This window comes from Mirounga leonina, unplaced genomic scaffold, assembly GCF_011800145.1.
Source record: "Mirounga leonina isolate KUSES-001 unplaced genomic scaffold, KU_Mleo_1.0 Mir_101652, whole genome shotgun sequence".
Lineage (NCBI taxonomy): Eukaryota > Metazoa > Chordata > Mammalia > Carnivora > Phocidae > Mirounga > Mirounga leonina.
In genome coordinates, this window is record NW_023270174.1 from 1 (window position 1) to 8180 (window position 8180).

Here is an 8180-nt window from a genome sequence, read left to right on the forward strand (position 1 = left end):
CAGCCACCTGTGCCCATGGACACCCTAGAGCACCCATTCACCCAGGGTGTCGGATCAATGCAAAGTCAGCCCTTCAATTCTGCCACCACACCCCCAACACAACACCCAAGACCAAAAGGAGCGCTCACTCCAAGTCCTGGGACCAGCTCAGGTGCAGCCCCTACCTGCGCAGCAGGGACATCGCCTACCCGCTCTGCATGCTCCTCCAGCCCGATGGAGATGTGGACGACATTAGTGTGGGTTTTGTCCCAGGATCCCTGATGCCCAGGAAAAGGAGGTGACTGTCCCACCCTTTGTCCCTGACAGACATCCCTTCCTGGAGCCTGGGTCCCCACTCCACAGCCACAAGGGGCCAAGAAGACTCAGTCCCTAGAAGCTTCTGGGCTAGATGCTGACCGGGGTTGCCTTACACAGTCTGGTGTTTCTGCTGGCCTTGCCGTTCGTCAAGTTCCGGAGTTGACCTCCCAGTCGTCACTGGAGACCTCAGGCATCATCTCAGTCTCTGTCAGCACCTCCTCCTCCTCAGCCTCCATCACATCTGTGGCAGCCTCGGACTCCCACGAGCGCCGTGTCTCAGGGTCTGCAACCACGGCTCCTCGCTGCCGCTCTCCATGCAGCAGGTGGGCGCTGCTGCCTCAACCCCATCAGCCTGGACATGAAGATCGGCACCATGTCCAAGAGCATCCTTGCTGCTACCGCTTTACAGGTTAGATTCCATTACAACAAATGTCACATTACAAAAACCAAACATTTCCCAAATATTACTCACATCGCTCAAATACCACAACAAAATGATAAACATCAGCAGCCTTTGAGAGTTTGTTGCAAGGAGATCACAATTTTTTTTTGCCATTTTTACTGAAGAAATGTTTTTCTCCTTCCCATACTTTCATTTTGCCACTGTGAAGGTCTACAGAAGCAAAACTTTTATTCAGAGACCAAAATCAACATCTACCTGAAAAACTCTATTGTATCCATATCAGATTTACTTATAACGACATTATCATATATGCTCACAAATATCAGGCAAAGGTTGTCAATTAGGTCACTGACCCAAAACTACTAGATGTCAGAATTCATTACAGTATGAAAATTCCTTTCTTACTTGTTCCTCAAATTTTACATTTTATCATTATGCTTTGCCATCTTTCATATCCTGGAGGTGATTCTGTGTTTGGCATTTGCATCTGTGGCTTAAGAAAGCTATAGGAGTACAAATGTTTTGTGCACCATCATTAAGCAGACCACTCAGAAGAGGACAGTGAAGACGGCAGGTTTTAAAAGTTTTAAACATTGTGGGGCGTCTGGGTAGCTCAGTGGGTTAGGTGTGCAACTCTTGATTTCAGCTCTGGTCATGATCTCTGGGTTATGAGATCAAGCCCCGCGTTGGGCTCTGTGCTGGGCATTGAACATGCTTAAGATTCTCCCTCTCCCTCCCTCTCTCTTGCTCCCTCTCCAAAAAAAAAAATCAATAAGTAAATAAATAAAAGTTTTAAACATTATTTCCCCAAAGCTTATTTTCATTCCTCTTCCTTATAGATGTAACAAACATAATTTTCTAAGGAAACACAATAAAAGGAACACAGAGAGCTATGGATAGCTCTGTAGAGAGCAATTCTCTCCCTAATTTTCAAACAGAACATTCAAAGTTATTTACATATTTAAATGTTTGCTGCAGTAATAGAGTTAATTATGCTCTCTTCAAGGCCTGCAATTTACAATTAAAGCCAAATAAAGAAAGATCTTAACATTTCATTTTTAAGTCTTTTAGTTTTAAGAATAGAAGATTAATGTGCTTAAACATCTGCAAAATAGGACTTTGATTTAAAAATCTAACACTTGACATATAGGAAGATGTTTTTTTTATGATGAATCCCTAATCCCAAAAAGATATACAAATCATTTTTACCCAATCTGTCTTACCCTAAGAATAGTTATTTTATTGATCTTAAATGTGGAGTGTTTTGGGGTTTTTTTGCCACTTAAGTATTTTCAAATGAAAGTTTATAATTTAAAACTTAAAGTTTTAAATGTACTTAAAGTACAAAATGACTTCCAACTTTAAAGAGAAATAAAGAAGACTAAAGGGGAAACTTTGTTATTTTTTAAAATTTATCATGCATATAGAACAAGGCCAGGAAATTTGAGCCAGGAACTTCAGCCTCTCCTATGGTTACATGAGGGGGCTTGGGAGGGTGTAATGGACATAATTATTTGCAATGATGCTACTGATGCTACCGTAACTTTGAAAATCATGCCTTCCCCATTCACCGCAACTTTTCCCATACATTCCAAATAGTTAAATCTTCCACACTTGTAACTGATTAATTCTAACTAACAAGTAAGAAAGTAGTTTATACTTGACTATAATTGTACTGCTTTTACGGTTCCAATTTGCTGCCCCCTGAGAGCAATGCTCCTGAAAGGTGGCTTCTTCCTCAATTAATTCAAATTCCATTGGGTCAAAACCAATTAAATTATAGTCGAATATCAGCTTCATTAAATATCCTTATTAATTTTCATAAAACTAGCCACTTATAACCCCCCAATAAGAATTCCTTCAGATTCCTGAGTCAATCCTTTCATTGTATTGTAGAAAGAAACTGACGCAGAGAAAAAATGAAGGACTTATGCAAGGTTGCCTAGACAGTGAATACCTAACTTTCTTTTTTTTAATCTTTAATTTTATTTTGTTATGTTAATCACTATACATCATTAGTTTATTTTTTTTAAAGATTTTATTTATTTATTTGAGAGAGAGAGACTGAGAGAGAGAGAACATGAAAGGGGGGAGGGTCGGAGGGAGAAGCAGACTCCCCGCCAAGCAGGGAGGCTGATACGGGACTCGATCCAGGGACTCCAGGATCATGACCTGAGCCGAAGGCAGTCACCCAACCAACTGAGCCACCCAGGCGCCCCATCATTAGTTTTTGATATGGTGATCCACGATTCATTGTTTTCAAATATCTAACTTTCTTACAAAATTATCTTCTTTCCACTTCCTATTAATTACTACCTAATACAATTATAAATTGTAATACTGGGCTTTAGGGGCCTAAAGCCGCAAGAAAATATTGAGAACAAAACAACAACAACAACGAAACAAATAAAACCATCCTAACTTGACTTCAGGTAAGAGAACATCCCTACAGTTTAGCAAAAACTAGGGAGTTGGTAGGTGGGGATGGTACTACCAATTTTGCTATTAAAATAATCTAAACTCTCAGCCGTCCATTCATTGAAACGCATACTGACTGCCCCGCTTGTGCCAAGCCTTGTGATACGTGATCAAGACAACTGGTGGTCATGTCTCCGGTAACAGGGTAAAGCGATCCCTCGGAGCTCTTCAGCAGTTGACCTTCAGGCTGTATGCTAGGAGGTGGCTTCCTTTTTTCCTTCAATACTATTTGTGACGTTCAACTTAACTTGATTCTACTTAAGTAAAGATGTTTGGGTCTTTTTTTTGTGGGTGGGAGGTGACTACTAGTATAAATATTCGCCTGATGAATGTAATTATTCAATGTAGTCCTATGCCAAATTTTTATGCAGTGATAAGCAAATTTTTATGCAGATAGAACGTAAAAATGTAATCAACCTATAATTACCTCATGGAGGCAGGGAAGACATCTGCCATTTCATGAAGCAGAATCTTCTAAACTAATCACCTAGAGACATAAAAGTGAAAAGTACACACCTAGAACATTTGCACAGCAAATACTTAAGTTCAGTCATACTTATGTTTAAATTTGAAACTGATTTGCTGCTGACTGAAAGAAAGGAAACAACAAATCAGATGATAGAAGGCAAAACTGATTTTTTTCCCCCTTGAGGCAAGGACACACTAAGCTTCAACTGACTAGCTTCCAAGTAATCAACACTTGGTACTCCAAACTCAACTATTTTCTAGTCAAGCAAAAACAAAACACACAAATAACTCAAGGAAGGACAACTTTATAACTTAAGAGTTCGTCTGCTTAAAAATAACTATCCCTTCATTCTTTCCCACGTTGTGCTCACATATGATCACTCTCCTGTAAAAATTACCAGGTAAATTTTAACAAGGTTTTATAGATCATATTTTTAAGGATGCCTCTCCTCACCCACAACTAAAATACCAGAATATTCTGAACAGGTGCTACTTTGGAAGAATGTGATCAAAGAGGACACTATATTCCTTAGGCATTTTTACAGCTGAAACAAATGCTTTGGGGAGTGAAAAAGTGTTTAAACCATATACATGCACTCAATTCAACATTCAAAGGCATATGGAACACCTACTATATGTCAGGCACCGCAACTGACACAGGAGGGAGAATTTACAAAAATAATGGTTAGTCCATATCTTTAAAGAGTCCCTAATCTAGTGAGAAAGACAGACGCAATCATAAGGTAATGTATTAATGTTATAACAGAGATTTGGACACGTGTTATAAGGATACAGAGTCCTAGAGAAATCAAAGGTCATTTGAATAGCAAAATGAGAGAATGACACTCAGGGAAAACAGTGCCCGTGAAGGTGGACTCATTGAGGTAAGTTTAGAGAAGCTGTTCAATATGGCTTTAATATGATGTGATGGGGGAAGGGGAAGATCACAGGGCAGATGATGAAACCAGTAAATTAGGCTGAGGCCAGAAAGTTGAGGGACTTCCATGTGAATCTAGAGCTTAGAATTTCTCCCCTACACAATTTAAGATGTTGGAGGTCTTCAGCATGAGTGTGGCATGACCAAGACCTAGGATTTGGCAAAATAATCTGGCAACAGCTTGAAAGAGAAACAGCTGAAGGATGGGAAAAACTTCACGGAGAGATCCCAATTACAGTTTATTTTTTGCCTTGGTGAAAGATGAAGTTATTAGCAGAAGGGGCAGACTCAAGAGTCATACTGAAAAGACCAAACAGATATTTGGTGATTTGAGTCATGTGCACATTTACACACTTGAAATGTCACGGGGGTAGATAATAGTCTCCCGAATGAAAAAGAAAACAAGTTCAGTCAAGGTCTAGGATTAACTTTGTATGACACCTCTGTTTATCTTAGAAGCTTATTGTTCTTCTGTGTCATGTCTAGAAGCATCTTAACAAATACTGACTCAGTTCCTATTACTTAAGTAGCAGTTACGATATCAACAATATTCAACAGATTATGGTTTGCAAATATCTGGTTAAAAGAACTTAATAATTGCAGAAAAAATGGGGCCATAACTGATGAACAACAATACAGAAAATGCTCTTCACAGGCAACCTTTGAGACTTATTTGTATGAATTATGGAATAATCATCTCACGCCACAGAGACTGCATGTGTACAACCATGACATAATTTACTTGAAAAGATCACTGAGGAGCATCATTAGTGATGACTGAAATTGAAACTTTCTCCTAATTTCAGCTGAGAGAACCCATAGTAAGGCAAAAGTAACCACAGAGTCACTTGCTGTAGGATTGAGAAATAGGTTTTTTAAATAATAGGGTTTTTTTTCCTTTTTTCTTTTCTTTTGGTGGGGGGCTGGCTTTGTTGTTTTGCATTGGGAAAAAATTTCTAGATCTCAAAATGGTAATTTAAGAACAAACAAACCCCTCTCTATCAAAGAGTTTTGGTATATATGTAAACATAACAGCGAAGTCTTCACAAAGCCCCTCTTGCTTAACATTACAGTTGCCTGAGTGAAAATGGAATGGTTTATAAATGATACCATAATTTACTCACTTTGTGTAATTTCCTCCCACTCATTGTTAGGAGGGGGAAAAAAATAAAGAAAAATATTTTCTCCCCATCATTTATGCATAATTGTTTTCCTGTTTTGAAAGAGCAATGGCAACATCCAACAAAGGCTCCTGAAGGTTTTTTAAAACATCAATCCCTTTCACAGTGGGGAGGAGTGCTGTAGGATAAGCAAAGATCAATATAGCTTAAATGTTTCCTCCTGATCTGACTGTGCTCTCCCATTAGGGAATGCTTCCTGCACAGGGCAAAGTATGACAGGGGTCCATTTAGAACAACAAGGAGAAGCACACCCTTTGTCAGAGGGGAGAGCAGATCAGCACTCACACTCTCCCATCTCCCAAATGGTTCCCTGTCTGCTTCTCTTCTGTCTTTCTCACACCTTCTCCACAGTTAACACAAACAAGCTTGGCTGACCGGGAACTGTGATAATTGCCCCTGAGCCAAGTTCAGCCAACAAGGTGAGTTGTGATAGCCTCCAGCCTGTGAGGAAAACAGTGGAAAATGAGCCAAGGCCTGCAAACCCAGCCCCAACTCCAGACCTCTGCCCAGAGAGGTTAAGACTGGCATAAGGAAACCTGAAAAGAGAGGTTTTCACCTTTAAGATTCCCATCTTTCAATCACTCTACAGAGTCCACCTTCTGTCTCTCTTTTTCCCCTTAAAAAAAAAAAATACTTCCATGTACACTTCCCAGTGTTTATGTTTATGTTGTTTATGTACCATGTTTCCTTCTTTTTAAAATCTTTGTCTTCACACTTCTTCAGGAATTAGCAGGGATTAAGAAAGAGACTTGCTTGGAAAATCTCTCTTTGTTTGGCCATACTGACAGTCCCAAGAGTCCAGGATGCTCAATAAGGCTGACAGGTAAATACTGGGAGATTGGACCTCTCTCTGTCCACTAGGGTGGCTAAATGGGAACAGTCAGTAGTTGTATTTTCCTGTCTCCTAACAAACCTGCCTTTCTTTAGAAGATAAAGATGATACCACGTTACAAAGAAATTGGTCTCTGCATTTAGTCATTCAGTTAACATTTGCTGAATATGTGCTCTGTGCTAAGTGTTGTGCTGGGCAGTGTGGACATGAAAGCAAAGCAGTATGATGATTCTATTTTGTGAATTAAAAAATCAAGACCTTATCAGTTCAAAGATTTTTGTGTAACTCCTGGATGTAAAGAGGTCATCTGAGGGACACTGTTTTTATATAAGCTGGCTGGAGTGGAAAATATTATAAAACCTATTGCTGAGCTCTTGCAAAGGCAAAGCAGATAGTGGTAAAATATATGGCAGAAAACAGAGATAAATGCTAAGAGGTCAGCAGCCATGGTTTTTGTCAGCATCTAATATTACCGCCATAATAGGCTCTCAAATTTAAATTGGGAATCTTGACTTGCCCCTTGAGTTCCGTTCTCACGTCTAATTGCCTGGTAATGCACGTTCCTCTCTCCTCTTCCTACTCCTGCCACCTTACTATCAGTCCCCAAAACATGTTACCCCTCTAGTAATGCATTCTTCTACATTGTCACATGCTAATACATTCATATGAAGGTAGACATACACACATAAACCCACTTTTTTTTGTTCTACAAAAGAATAGGATATTAATACATATTTCTGTACATATTTCCTTCCTCATTCAATAATACCTCACAGAAAGTTCCTCTAAGTTAGCTCATATAATGCTGTTTTTGATGGCAATATAATATTTTACATTGTGATATACTATAATTTATTTACCCATTCCACTAACAGGAATTGTTTGTAACTTTCCAAATTATAATAGGGCTGAAATAAACATTCTTATACATACCAGTGCTTTTTTCCTTAGAGGCACATTTCCTGAAGCAGAATTAGTAGGGCATAGAATATGTGTATTTTCAATTTAATAGAGATCGCCAGATTGCCTTCCTAGAAAGGCAATAACGACTCACATTTCCAACAGCAATGTATGCAAATAACTTCCCACAGCCCCATCCCAAGTAACAGGTGTTTTGGATCATTTTAATTTTTGCCAATCTTATGGATATAACATAATAGTTTGGTATTATTTTAATCTGCATTTCACTGACTGCTCATAAGTCTGCCCATCTTTTGAAATTCTTGACCATCTCAATTTGCTTTCCTAAAATTCATATCCTTTCCCTATTTTCCTACTTGATTATCTTATCAAGCTGTAAGAGCTCTTTGCACATTATACATACAAACCCTTTTATCTGACATCCCTATAGCAAATATTTTCCAAATTTGGAAGTATTAATTTTATGTTCTATTTGCAATATAAGTTTTAACTTTTATATTGCCAAAATTATTTTTTCTTCTTGTCTAACATCTAGATTTCCTGTTTAATTAAGGAGGTTCTCTAAGGGATGAATTCTACTTAAATATCAAAGTTCCTTCCTTCCCACATAAAATATGAGAAATCCTCCTTAAACTGTACTTTAAGAACCATACCCTTTGCTTT

At 38.7% G+C, this 8180-nt stretch overlaps 1 long non-coding RNA gene across 1 annotated transcript; it reads right to left on the reverse strand.

Moving 5' to 3' along the window:
- Nucleotides 1-556: 556 nt before the first annotated feature.
- LOC118010691 lies at nt 557-7546 on the reverse strand. Its single transcript, XR_004679295.1, has 3 exons — nt 7530-7546; nt 3606-3665; nt 557-910 (listed from the first exon to the last, which is right to left on the reverse strand). It is a non-coding gene; the product is annotated as an uncharacterized LOC118010691 (long non-coding RNA).
- Nucleotides 7547-8180: the final 634 nt, after the last annotated feature.